Here is a 12,171-nt window from a genome sequence, read left to right as displayed (position 1 = left end):
CCACAGGGGTGGGCCTTTTCTCTCCAGCCTAATGATCCATGTTTAAGGTCTGTAGAATAATTTTTTTCTGCTATGGGGCTATTATATGACGATCTTGATCGAATCTCATCTGCTGAGGCAGAACTCAGGCGTTTGAATCAGGGATCAGGTGATGTTGAAAATTATTGCACACACTTCAGAAGATGGGCCTCAGAAGTTAAATGGAATGATCCAGCTCTGAAATGTCTATTTCTTGCTGGTCTCAGTGAAAGAGTTAAGGATTTGCTATTTGCATTCCCCGCACCTGAGACTCTGCAGGATGCCATGCAATTAGCTGTTCGTGTGGATAGGAGACTGAGATTTAGACAGAATGAGGTAAAGACTCCTGTAATGCCAGGTCCTAGTCCCCAGAAAATCTGCTCTGACCGCAGAGAACCGATGGAGGTTGGGGCGAAGTCGCTCCCCTCTCAGGAAAGAGACCAGAGGTTCGCAGAGGGATTGTGTCTTTATTGTGGTAAAGCTGACCATTTGATTAAGTATTGTGAGCTTCGTTTAAGTAAAGAAAAAAAAAGGTCAGTTACGCCCATATAGCTTGTTTACGCTCTGCAGGAGTATTTCTTTCTGGGAGTACTACTTTGCAGGAAAATTTGATTGAATTTCAGGTATTTGTGGATTGTGGTTCAACACTTAATGTGAGTGATAAAGGGTTTTTGGAAAACCTTAAATTGAAATCCAAACCTTTGTCATCACCTATTTGAGTGATTGCAATTGATAACACTCCCTTGAAATGTATTAAATGTATTACTCACAAGGTTGCTGCATTTCCCCTCACTATCAATGGAGTTCACCAAGAAATTTTGGACTTGGTTGTATTAGATAATTTACCCTCTCCGGTCGTTCGAGGATTGCCTTGGTTAAAACTGCACAATCCTTTGCTGGATTGGTCTACTAATGTGATTAAGTCTTGGAGTCCAAAGTGCTATGATAAATGTTGTAATGGTCACATTGCTGCTGTGGAAAAAGGGGAATTACCTGTACCTATTCAAGATTTATGGACGTTTTTTTCAGAGCAGGAGTCGCAAGTTTTGCCGCCTCATAGGGACCATGATTGCGCCATTGAGTTTGTTCCTGGAGCTACTCTTCCCAAGAGTCGCTTGTTTAATCTGACTATCCCTGAAAGAAAGGCCTTGGAGGAGCACATACAGACTAGCCTGGCTGCTGGTCACATTAGACCTTCTAAGTCGCCTGTGGCAGTTGGATTTTTCTTTGCTAAAAAAAAGGATGGGGGTTTAAGTCCATGTCTGGATTTTCATGAAATTAATAAGATTACCGTACGCAATTCCTACCCATTGCCGTTAATTCCTGACTTGTTTAACCAGTTGGTGGGGGCCAAGTGGTTCTCTAAAATTGATCTCCGGGGGGCATACAATTTGTTACGAGTGAAGGAGGGTGATGAATGGAAAACTGCTTTTAACACTCCGGTAGGTCATTTTGAGAATCTGGTGATGCCTTTTGGTCTTACTAATGCACCTGCATTTTTCCAGAACCTTATTAATGACATCCTGAGACCTTTGATTGGTAAGAATGTGGTTGTGTATATGGATGACATTTTGATCTATTCACCAGATCTAGAGTCCCATTGGCAGAGTGCATGTGAAGTTTTGCAGTTATTGAATGATAATTCATGCTTTGCTAAGCTGGAAAAATGTGAGTTCGCTGTGCAGAAAATTAGTTTTTTGGGCTACATTGTCTCCAGCGAGGGCTTTGAGATTGACCAGGTGAAGGTTCTGGCTGTGCAGGAATGGCCTAGGCATATTGGTTTGAAATCTATACTGAGATTTTTGGGTTTTGCCAATTATTACAGGAAATTCATTAAGAATTTTTCTGTAATTGTTAAGCCTCTGACCGATCTCACCAGGAAAGGTGCGAATACGGTCCAGTGGACTACTGAGGCCATTGAAGCGTTTGAGTATCTCAAAGAGAGGTTCAGTTCTGCCCTTATCGTTATGCAGCCTGATGAGACCAAGCCTTTTTTGGTCGAGGTCGATGCTTCATCGGTGGGGGTCGGAGCAGTTTTGTCTCAGGAGAAAAAGGATGGAGTACATCCTTGTGCCTTCTTTTCGAAAATTTTTTCGGAAACTGAACTGAATTATGATGTTGGAAATCGGGAGTTGCTGGCTATTAAACTCGCGTTTGAGCATTGGCATCATTTTTTGGAAGGCGCTAGATTTCCTATTCAGGTTTTCACAGATCATAAGAATTTGATCTATCTGGATGCTGCCAAGCGCTTGAATGCCCGTCAAGCTAGGTGGGCACTTTTTTTTTTCTTGGTTTCATTTTTCTGTTACCTATATCCCTGGTACTAAGAATGTTAAAGCCGATGCTTTATCTCGCAGCTTCTCTCCTACGGTCAGTGCCGAGGAGGAGGAGGAGAGCATTTTACGGAAAGGAGTTGTGGTGGCGGCATTGGACTCCATTTTGGAGAATGGGATTCTGAAAGCTTAAGATGACGCTCCATCTAACACTCCCCATGGGAGGTTGTTCATGCCTAGAGCCTTTAGGAGAGATTTGTTTGTGGAGTGTCATGAGTCTCGGTTGGCAGGTCATCCAGGAATTTCGGAGACTAAGAGACTTATCAGTCGCAGTTTTTGGCGGCCTGGATGGCAGAAAGAAGTCATCAAGTGGGTGCGTCAATGTACTGTGTGTGCTATATCAAAGGCTTCACATACTCCTGCTGCGGGGTTGCTTTGCCCTCTGGTGGTTCCTAGTGTGCCTTGGATGCATCTCACAATGGATTTTATTACTGATCTTCCTGTGTCCGAGGGTTTTACTGTCATCTGGGTGGTCGTGGACCGTTTTAGTAAGATGTGTCATTTGGTTCCATTTATTAAGTTGCCCTGTGCCAAGACACTCGCTAAGGCGTTTGTTAAGGTGATTGTCAAGCTCCATGGCGTTTCCACGGATATTGTTTCTGATAGAGGACCTCTGTTTGTGGCTCGCTTTTGGCGTGCTTTTTGTGACAGGTTGGGAGTCCATTTGTCATTTTCGTCTGGGTATCATCCTGAGTCTAATGGACAGACTGAAAGAAAGAACCAGGATGTTGAACAGTTCTTGCGTTGTTTTGTGGCAGACAATCAAGAGGTGTGCCTGAGTTTCTGCCTCTCGCAGAATTTGCTCTTAACAATCATACATCCTCCTCTGCTGGGTGTTCTCCTTTTTTTTGTTGTACTGGGAGACATCCGTCTTTTGGTTCGTTCTCCAAATTGGGGTCGGCGGTGGAGGAGGAGAATTTTTCAGGTGATTTGGAGAGAGTTTGGACTAATGTACATTGCAACCTTCAAGAGGCTAACAAGAAGTCCAAGAAGTATTTTAACAGGAAACGTAAGGAGGTTTTGTTTACTGTGGGTGACATGGTTTGGTTGTCCTCAAAGAACCTGCGGTTGAGGATTCCCTCTAGAAAACTGGGTCCTAAGTTTGTGGGTCCATTTAAAGTGCTTCAGGTTGTTAACCTGTCTGCTGTTAGGTTGGATGTCCCTACTTCCTGGAAGATTAATCCTGTGTTTCATGTTTCCTTGTTGAAAAAGGCTGATGTATCAGATAGGGACGCCACTGTCTCAGTTCCTCCTGTGGTGGAAGACGGCGAATATGAAATTTCTCGTATCTTGAATTTTAGATGGCATAGAGGGAGATAACAGTATCTTGTCTCCTGGAAGGGTTTCGGTCCCGAAGACAACTCCTGGGTAAGGACGGATGATGTCTCTGCTCCTAGGCTTGTTAAAGCTTTCCACAAGAGGTTTCCGGATAGGCCTGGGCCTGGAGGATCCGGAGGATCCTCATAAAAGAGGGGGTACTGTTAGAACCCTCCTGTTAGTTTTTTCCATCTTGTGTTTTGCTGTCACGTGACTATCTTTCTTTATATTCCAGCTCCGCCCTTTTGGCTGTGCTGGACTTCAGTGTTTGACTGTTTCTCTAGCCAGGTGCTTCTGTGCCTTTCTCTGTCAGTTCGTTTTGTCCTTCTGGGACCTCTAGTACTTTTTTGTCTGTTTGTCTTTTTGTGTTCTGCAACAACTTCTCTGTTTAGGAGGTGTCCCATTTTTGTCCCAGTCCTTAGTTCTTTTAGGGACCCCTCCCCTTATGCTATAGGTCTTCGTTCAGACTAGCCGAGGACTAAGGCGGGTCTGTTCGCTAGGAACAGGTAGCCCGCTACATCGTAGGGATTCAGCTTAGTTTTACTGTAGGGACAGTTTTCCCTTATCTTTCCTTAGTACTTGTTGCAGATCATAACAACCTTAATGTCTTAGAATGGACTAGTAAGAGCCCTAGCCTGAATCCAAGTCTGTGGGTTGCATGACGGAAGCTACAAATCTTTTGTCTGGGTTCAGATGAATTACTGTAATAATGCATATGCCATTATGATCATATGTAGTGAATAGTATAGAGAACTAAGAAACAAATTGTATCATCTTCCTTTTTTAACAGTTTACTAAGATTTATAGGTAAATGAAAGAAAAAAAGGACACTCCCGGAGGCACACTAAGACCATGTTCACACGGTTAGTATTTGGTCAGTATTTTACATCAGTATTTGTAAGCCAAAACCAGGAGTGGGTGATAAATACAGAAGTGGTGCACGTGTTTCTATTATACTTTTCCTCTGATTGTTCCACTCCTGATTTTGGCTTACAAATACTGATGTAAAATACTGACCAAATACTGAACATGTGAACATGGCCTAAGGCTATGTGCACACTGTACGTTTTTGGTGCGTTTTCGCAGTGTTTTTTCCACGCAGAAATGGGCCAAAAACACTAGGGAATCCTTGTGCCAGCTAATGCAATAACAATCCTGAAGTGCTGTTCACATGATCAGGAAGTTTCCTGTCAGGATTGTCTTTGCGCAGCATGTAAATTCTTTGTGCGTTTTTGCAGCTTTTTTCACCCATTGATTTTAATTGAGTCAGTCATATCCGTACCAAAAATGCAGGTATAAAAATATTTGCGTATTTGCTGCGTATTTGATTGACTCAATTCAAGTCAATGAGTGAAAAACGCGGCAAAAAGGCACAAAGAATTGCCCACGGGAGATTACTCCTCCCATCATCCTACGGCCTCTCCTGCTGATAACAGCGGGAGCAGGTACCGCTGAGGGGAGAAGTATTCTCAGACGGCGCCTGTGCTCCGTGTGAAAAAAAAAAAAAGGCAAAATATATTGCTATTAAAATAAAAAACACCTATACTCACCTGTCCGCTGTAATCCCGATGTCCCGCGGCGATCCGATCACCCGGCAGCACTCTATACACTGACAGGAGTGTGATCGCTCCCGGCAGTGTATAGCGCTGAGCTGCTGGGAGTGAGGTCACTGGAGTTCAATCAGCTGATGATCAGCTGAGAGCTTCAGTGACCTCACTTACGGCACCGGTGCTGCGTGAAAATTTTATCACGCAGCACTGGTGCAGTAAGTGAGGTCACCGGAGCTTATCAGATGATCATCAGCTGATAAGCTCTTAACCTCTGTCTCAGCAGCTCAATGCTATACACTGACAGGAGTGATTACACTCCTGTTAGTGTATTGAGTGCTGTCCTCTAGAACAGTCACACCAGTGATTGCTGGTTTGACTGCTCTAGAAGTGACCCAGATCTTCATGGGTCACTGGATTATGTCATCACGGCGGACAAGTGAGGGATATGGTTGTTTTTCATTTTTGCTTTTTTACAGGTAATAATGGCTTTGGCGGAATGGGCGTTTATTTTTAAATAAATGATTAAAAACGTGTGTAATTTTATTTAAAATAAAAGACTTTATTATGGCTGTCTCTTTATTTCAAAAACTTTACTACGGGGTTAATAATGGGGGTGTCTTAAAGATGCCCTCCATTATTAACCTGGGCTTCATGCCAGCTGCTAATACAAGGCTGACATGAATCCCAACCCTATTACTCCACTTGCCACCGCACCAGGGCAAGTGGGAAGAGCGGAGGCTAAGCGCCAGATTTAACGCATCTTATGGATACGCCATTTATGGGGTGGCTGGGAGCTGATATTATTAGCCTCGGAGGGGGCCAGAATCCATGGCCCCTTCCCTGGTTATTAATATCAGCCCGCAGCTGTCTGCCTAGCCTTTGCTGGTTAGATTTTATAGGGGGACCCTACGTCAATTTTTTTCTGTGGTCCCTCTGTAATCTAATCAGTAAATACAAAGCAAACAGCTGTGGGCTGTTATTTATAGCCAGGGAACATTTTTTGCTAATGGCCCCTTCCCTGGCTAGTAATATCAGCCCCCAGTGGTTGGCTTTCCCTCTACTTGTTATGAAAATGACGCGGGAGCCCATGCCATTTTTTTAATTTATGGGTATGTGCACACGATCCGAACGTAGCAGCACTTTAGACGCAGCATATTTCTGCTGCATCCAAAACGTTGCGATCTATTGAACGCAGGTAAATCTGCATGTGTTCACTGAACCATGCGGATTTACCGCATTCAATACATTCTAGTGGTCAAATTTCTGTTGCGGAGACTCGTGACTCCGCAAGAGAATTTGACATGCTGCGGTCCTGAAAGACATGCCGCATGTCAGTGTCCGTGAGTGATCCGCAGCCTTAGATGCACGCATAGTGGACATGGGATTTCTAGAAATCCCATCCACTATGCTGTAACATCTGACTGCTGCAGCTTTGACGCTGCATAAATACATAGCTTCAAACCCACAGCATTTCCTGATCATGGGCATGTACCCAAACTCACCTGCAGCATGTCAGTTTCTGTAGCGGAGACGCCAGTCTCTGCTGCAGATTTTGACCAATTGAAATGTCATTACATGCTGTGGATCCGCATGTACTGACAACACAAGTGCGACATTAGGAGTAATGGGATTAGGGTTAATGGGATTAGGTGTCGCTGACACCTAACCCTATCTTTAGTAATGAAGAGGTGTCAGCCAGACTTTTACTAAGACTAAGACTTTTACTAAGTAAACAGTTAAATAAACACACACACTGAGAATAAAACACTTTATTTGAAATAAAACAGACACATTCTTTAATCATTTAAATACCCATCCCAGGTCCGATGGTAATCCAAGGGTTAAAGCAATGTCCCATGTTTATTTTTTCAAATATCTTTATTTAGCTCCAAAAAGCATTCATTACTGTACAAAAATGCATCAAAAAACGCATAAAAAAACATCAAAAACGCACCAAAATCGCTGCAAAACGCGCATTTTTGCCGCAGCATTTTTGCTGCCAAGAGATGCAGAAATCTTGCAGAAATTTCAGGAGTCAAAGACTGAATGTGCGCACATAGGGGTGGGGAGCAATAAGGAAATATTTTTTTCTAAAATATTAAAATAAGTCTCGAGGTAAAGTTTTTTCTCCCCATATGAACAAGAAACCATTTGCTAAGCTTTCTTACAAGTTGACCTTTAGGGATGGCCTTCCACTTCAGTCAGTGAACATGATGTCATTTTGTATATACAGTACAGACCAAAAGTTTGGACACACCTTCTCATTTAAAGATTTTTCTGTATTTTCATGACTATGAAAATTGTACATTCACACTGAAGGCATCAAAACTATGAATTAACACATGTGGAATTATATACTTAACAAAAAAAGTGTGAAACAACTGAAAATATGTCTTATATTCTAGGTTCTTCAAAGTAGCCACCTTTTGCTTTGATGACTGCTTTGCACACTCTTGGCATTCTCTTGATGAGCTTCAAGAGGTAGTCACCGGAAATGGTTTTCACTTCACAGGTGTGCCCTGTCAGGTTTAATAAGTGGGAGTTCTTGCCTTATAAATGGGGTTCGGATCATCAGCTGTGTTGTGCAGAAGTCTGGTGGATACACAGCTGATAGTCCTACTAAATAGACTGTTAGAATTTGTATTATGGCAAGAAAAAAGCAGCTAAGTAAAGAAAAATGAGTGGCCATCATTACTTTAAGAAATGAAGGTCAGTCAATGCAAAAAATTGGTAAAACTTTGAAAGTGTCCCCAAGTGCAGATGCAAAAACCATCAAGCGCTGCAAGAAACTGGCTCACATGAGGACTGCCCCAGGAAAGGAAGACCAAGAGTCACCTCTGCTTCTGAGGATAAGTTTATCCGAGTCACCAGCCTCAGAAATCGCAGGTTAACAGCAGCTCAGATTAGAGACCAGGTCAATGCCACACAGAGTTCTAGCAGCAGACACATCTCTTCAACAACTGTTAAGAGGAGACTTTGTGCAGCAGGCCTTCATGGTAAAATAGCTGCTAGGAAACCACTGCTAAGGACAGGCAACAAGCAGAAGATACTTATTTGGGCTAAAGAACACAAGGAATGGACATTAGACCAGTGGAAATCTGTGCTTTGGTCTGATGAGTCTAAATTTGAGATCTTTGGTTCCAACCACCGTGTCTTTGTGCGATGCAGAAAAGGTGAACGGATGGACTCTACATGTCTGGTTCCCACCGAGAAGCATGGAGGAGGAGGTGTGATGGTGTGGGGGTGCTTTGCTGGTGACACTGTTGGGGATTTATTCAAAATTGAAGGCATACTGAACCAGCATGGCTACAACAGCATCTTGCAGCGGCATGCTATTCCATCCGGTTTGCGTTTAGTTGGACCATCATTTATTTTTCAACAGGACAATGACCCCAAACACACCTCCAGGCTGTGTAAGGGCTATTTGACCAAGAAGGAGAATGATGGGGTGCTACGCCAGATGACCTGGCCTCCACAGTCACCAGACCTGAACCCAATCGAGATGATTTGGGGTGAGCTGGACCGCAGAGTGAAGGCAAAAGGGCCAACAAGTGCTAAGCATCTCTGGGAACTCCTTCAAGATTGTTGGAAGACCATTTCCATTGACTACCTCTTGAAGCTCATCAAGAGAATGCCAAGAGTGTGCAAAGCAGTCATCAAAGCAAAAGGTGGCTACTTTGAAGAACCTAGAATATAAGACATATTTTCAGTTGTTTCACACTTTTTTGTTAAGTATATAATTCCACATGTGTTAATTCATAGTTTTGATGCCTTCAGTGTGAATGTACAATTTTCATAGTCATGAAAATACAGAAAAATCTTGAAATGAGAAGGTGTGTCCAAACTTTTGGTCTGTACTGTATCTATATACACTTGTTGCACTGAAGTTGCATGCTCTGGATTATATAATCTGGCAATAAAACTGACCACATGTTATTCTCTGTATAATTTAAAGACAGTCTCTAAATTTATATATATTTTTATCTGCTGTAAATTGAGGGTTGTAAGTAGAAGTGAGTCCGTAGACTTGATTGAAACGTGCAATCTGACGTTTTTGTAAATTATATTGTTGCTGAACTTTTTTTTTTTTTGTCTGTTTTTATTACATATCTACAATTTAGTTTCCAGTTTACTGTGACATTGCTTTCTTAAAGGGTTGTGTGACAGTAAAAAAAAAATTAAAAATTCAGGTATGGATTTTTTAAGTAATAAACAGAGACATACTCACCTTCGAGGCGCACTGCGAATCCAGCAGAGCCCATTCAGAAGTCATAGCACCACTGCAGCTTTTAATTGGCTACAACAGTCAGGTGACTAGAGGTGCACAGCATTGGGTAATTCTCTGATGTTGACCTCTTCTAGTCACATGATCAGTGCAGTCAATTACAGGCCGTGTTGGAGTGATTTCTGAATGGGGCAGACACAGTTTTCAGACTCACCGCAGACCTACGAAGTAACCTGTACTTGGATCCACGGGGCCCTGGAAGTTAAGTATGCCTCTTTTTATTATTTTTAATCAATACGTGCCTAAATAAATACATAAATACAATTTTTACTGTTAGACAACCACTTTAGAGATAAATAAATCACAAAAAATATCAAATAGTTACTGTCACGATCCTGACATTCACGAGGTCCTATGGACTCTGTGAGCGGTAGTTCAGCCGCCCTATAGAATGCAGGTTCTTGATGGGCTGTCATTTTTGTGAATGTCAGCCAAGCTGCCCAATCAGTGGTAGGGGCGTGCTGGGCTGTTGGTATTGTGAATGACAGCCCAGTTGCTCAATCAGTGGTAGGGTCATGCTGGGTTGTCAGTATTGTGAGAGACAGCCCAGCTGCCAATTTAGGTCAGACCTGCTGGGTTTCATCCAGATGTCTCTCTTTATAAATCATTGCCAGTCATAGTTTTAGCTCAGTGGTGTGTGTGAATTGCTCTCTAGTGCTCTGTTATTCTGATCTTTTGCTGCCTGATCATGGACTTTGCCTATGAATATCGATTTGTCTTGCCCCTTTGTCTCGATCCACATACTTCCCCGGAATTCTGACCTCAGACTGTTACCTGTTTACGCCTTTGTTTTGCCCCTATGTTTATGACGAACTCTCTCTTGGTATTTGACCCCGGACCTCTTAACCCCCCCTGCCTCATGGCTTGTCCGTGAAAAATATAGTTTACAATCATCACATTACGACTGACCTTGGACGTTTTTTTGCCAGTGTAGATCCCATGCGTACACTTTGTGATCAGATGACGAATATGAATCAAATGATTCAGGATCAAGCCAAGCAGCATTGGAACCTAAAATGATCGCAGCTACAGCTGCAGAGTCAGTTGTCTAGCGTGATGAATGCTTTTTATAGCTGTCCACTGCCGGCAGTGGTTGTGATGTCTGTACCTTCGGACATACAGTTGGTATCTCCCGAACCTATAGTGGCTCTCCATGATAAATTTTCAGGGGAGAAAAAACATTTTTGGCTGTTCAAGGAGAGCTGCAGGCTATTTTTTAACCCGTGACCTCAGTCTTCAGGGGATGAGTTCCAGCAGGTGGGGATAGTCCTGTCTCTACCGCGTGGGGGCCCACACCTGGGAATTTTCTTTGTCCCCACAGGCCCCACAATGGTCTTCTGTTGACTCCTTTTTTGACTCCTTAGATTTGATCTGTGGAAATCCCAACAGGATCCAGTTCATTAAGTCAAATATCATGAACTTGACACTGGGTGCCACACCACGGAGGACATATTGACCATTCATGATTAGGAATCTGTGAGATTATACCCGCAAAATTCTACTGTTATGTTGTAATTCATGTCTATGTTCTGCTGCTGTGATACACTTTATTGATCCTGAGGGAAATTACAGTATCATATCATATTGCACTGAGTTTCGGGAATGGTCCATTGATGTTCTGAGGAATGAAGCCAGTTCCGCAAAGGTCTTTCCAAAACTCTCAATGACGCACTGGCTCTTCATACTCCACCTTATTCTCTGGGGGAGGCCATTACCCAGGTCATACAAATGGATGGCAAAATTCGGGAGAGGCATGATGAGTGGCAGTGTGCTTCAGTCATTCCCCCTGAGCCTGTCCATTTACCTGAAGTGGAACTGATGGAAGTTGGAGTTGCCAGCTCTCGTGCCGTTAAGAGGAAACATCGGCACAATCTCGGACTCTGCCTCTACTGTGGACTCGCTGGGAATATTCTTAATGCATGCTCGATCCGCCCTCAAACAAGCAAGTCATCAGGAAACACCTAAGTCTGGGTGATTGTCGAGTGGGTCACCCAGACTTCCAGGTACCTCAGAAAAAGTCCTACTTAATGAGGAAGTACTTAATATGAAACTACTTTTCAAGAACCAGTTGTTATCAGCATTAACTTTCGTTGACAACCAACTTTATTGATTCGGGACTGGTTCTGAAATTAGGATTAGGGACAGTTCGTTTGGAAAGAGCCATATAAATTTTTTCCATTGACAGAACACCATTATTTCACAATCTTGTCAAGCTGGTAACAGTGGAGTTCACACTTCAAGTGGGAACACTTGACTTTGAATCCATTTCCTGCTTTGTTTTGGATAATTTACCTGCTGAGGTGGTATTCAGGTTTTCAAGGCTACTACTTCAAAATCCTGTAATCGATTCGTGTCGGAAGGATATTGTTAAGTGGAGTCTCAATTATCATAAAAGATGTAATAGTTCTGTGCAAATTTGCTCTGCTAGTCTGGAGGGTCTGCCGGGGTACCTGAAATAATTTGGAGATGTGTTTTCGGAAAAAAAGAGGCAGATTACCTCTCTATCATCCTTATGATTGTTCTATTAATCTTATCTCTAATGCCAAATTGCCTTAGGCTCACCTGTACAATTTGTATGGGCGTGAATGTACCGCCATGAAGGATTATGTGAACGAAAATTTATGGAAAGGTCATATCTATCCCTCCTACTCGCCAGTAGCTGCTGGGG

The 12,171-nt window shown here is 42.9% G+C and overlaps 1 protein-coding gene across 16 annotated transcripts in view; it reads left to right on the top strand.

Annotated features, from left to right (window-relative positions):
* Nucleotides 1-12,171, top strand: part of LOC141257787 (uncharacterized) — a 1,010,546-nt gene that overhangs the window by 271,797 nt on the left and 726,578 nt on the right. The window lies entirely within an intron of this gene.

The sequence above is a fragment of the Phyllobates terribilis genome, unplaced genomic scaffold (genome assembly GCF_046119375.1).
Source record: "Phyllobates terribilis strain yellow unplaced genomic scaffold, ASM4611937v1 Scaffold_3__8_contigs__length_932513732, whole genome shotgun sequence".
Taxonomy (NCBI): domain Eukaryota; kingdom Metazoa; phylum Chordata; class Amphibia; order Anura; family Dendrobatidae; genus Phyllobates; species Phyllobates terribilis.
The sequence above is the reverse complement of the archived record's forward strand: the minus strand, read 5'-3'. Positions and strand labels throughout refer to the sequence as shown.